The sequence below is a fragment of the Seriola lalandi genome, unplaced genomic scaffold, assembly GCF_002814215.2.
Source record: "Seriola lalandi dorsalis isolate HSWRI2012SDOR001 ecotype SW California unplaced genomic scaffold, Sedor1 jcf7180002053606, whole genome shotgun sequence".
In the NCBI taxonomy this organism is placed as follows: domain Eukaryota; kingdom Metazoa; phylum Chordata; class Actinopteri; order Carangiformes; family Carangidae; genus Seriola; species Seriola lalandi.
In genome coordinates this window covers 5994-7644 of record NW_019524159.1, presented here as the reverse complement: position 1 = coordinate 7644, position 1651 = coordinate 5994, and the positions used below count along the sequence as shown (strand labels likewise).

The 1651-nt window shown below is 42.1% G+C and overlaps 3 non-coding genes across 3 annotated transcripts; all 3 read left to right on the top strand.

Annotated features, from left to right (window-relative positions):
• The first annotated feature begins 132 nt into the window (after positions 1–132).
• Positions 133–204, top strand: trnaa-cgc (transfer RNA alanine (anticodon CGC)). Its single transcript has one exon. It is a non-coding gene; the product is annotated as a tRNA-Ala (tRNA).
• A 389-nt stretch (positions 205–593) lies between these two features.
• Positions 594–675, top strand: trnas-uga (transfer RNA serine (anticodon UGA)). Its single transcript has one exon. It is a non-coding gene; the product is annotated as a tRNA-Ser (tRNA).
• A 625-nt stretch (positions 676–1300) lies between these two features.
• On the top strand, positions 1301–1372 carry trnaa-cgc (transfer RNA alanine (anticodon CGC)). Its single transcript has one exon. It is a non-coding gene; the product is annotated as a tRNA-Ala (tRNA).
• Positions 1373–1651: the final 279 nt, after the last annotated feature.

Here is a 1651-nt window from a genome sequence, read left to right as displayed (position 1 = left end):
ATCTACTTAGACTTTTCAAACGTGAACCAAAGCAGAACAATGCACTGAATATGTATCCACAAGCACTTTGACACAAAATTAATTTTAACACCTCAGAATGCGTGTGCTGATAAAAAGACAACAGTACACACAGGGGATGTAGCTCAGTGGTAGAGCGCATGCTTCGCATGTATGAGGCCCCGGGTTCAATCCCCGGCATCTCCAGCATTTACCTCTATACAGATTCCAATCAACAACGTTGATCTGTTCTCAGCTGTTGAAAAGAAATGTGCGGACATTTCTGCTAAGTGACACTCAATAGTGTTTCATGTAACTTTCATAGGCTCTGTATCAGAAATAATCTCTGTCTATACTAAGATGCCTGAAAACGCATTCACGTGCAGTGGTAATGCACGTGCAGGTGTAAACAGGAATCAGATCTTCTGGTCATCAGATGAGCTGTTGTATAGATTATAGTGAGACTTACTCATGTTTTTTGTTTGTGTTTGAGATGGAGATGGCTGTTAAAAAAAGTCTATTAAAATGAATACATTTGGCTCAAACTTGCTTTCACATCCATGTACTTCACAAAATGAAATGACCACACATGTGTAGTTGTTCTGGCTGAGCGGTTAAGGCGATGGACTTGAAATCCATTGGGGTCACCCCGCGTAGGTTCGAATCCTGCCGACAACGAAGCAGTTGCTTTCTCTGAGAGCTGTGGTGGTTAAACTGATAAAGATGTATCTATGCTAAGGCAGCATCCACACTGCTACGTCTCAATCTCCAGAATAGTCTGGACGCGAGGCGAAAATGTAGCAAAAGATATGCGTTTTAGAACGAAAACATGGCGGTGTAGACGTGGCCTAAGAACACTGAAAACAGCCTTAGTGTGGATGTTCACCTTCTGCTTAGGTCATGAAACACCATCTATAAAGTCCAGTTTAACAAGTCGATGCACAGTTAAGGAGGAAAAACCTCATCAATCCTGCTGACAACAGACAGAGGCTGGTACATCCCAAAGACAGAACACCACACACCCGCTAAAGCCTGTCTCTTATACACATCTCCAACTCTTGGATTTTCTGTCAGAAATCTGTGCCTCTATGAGCCGCGATGGAAAGATTTTATCAGCCCTTTCTATTCACACAAGTGGCAAGAGAATGTCATATGCAAGTTTATGCTTGGGATCTACTTAGACTTTTCAAACGTGAACCAAAGCAGAACAATGCACTGAATATGTATCCACAAGCACTTTGACAAAAAATTAATTTTAACACCTCAGAATGCGTGTGCTGATAAAAAGACAACAGTACACACAGGGGATGTAGCTCAGTGGCAGAGCGCATGCTTCGCATGTATGAGGCCCCGGGTTCAATCCCCGGCATCTCCAGCATTTACCTCTATACAGATTCCAATCAACAACGATGATCTGTTCTCAGCTGTTGAAAAGAAACGTGCAGACATTTCTGCTAAGTGACACTCAATAGTGTTTCAATAAATCACTCTGAAGCCAAGGTTTTAGAGTAGACATTTCTGACGCCACCCACAGTCATTTTAACATACTGAGGCACAGTAAATGAGAAACAACCTCATCCCTCCTCATTTAACTTTCATAGGCTCTGTATCAGAAATAATCTCCGTCTATACTAAGATGCCTGAAAACGCATAT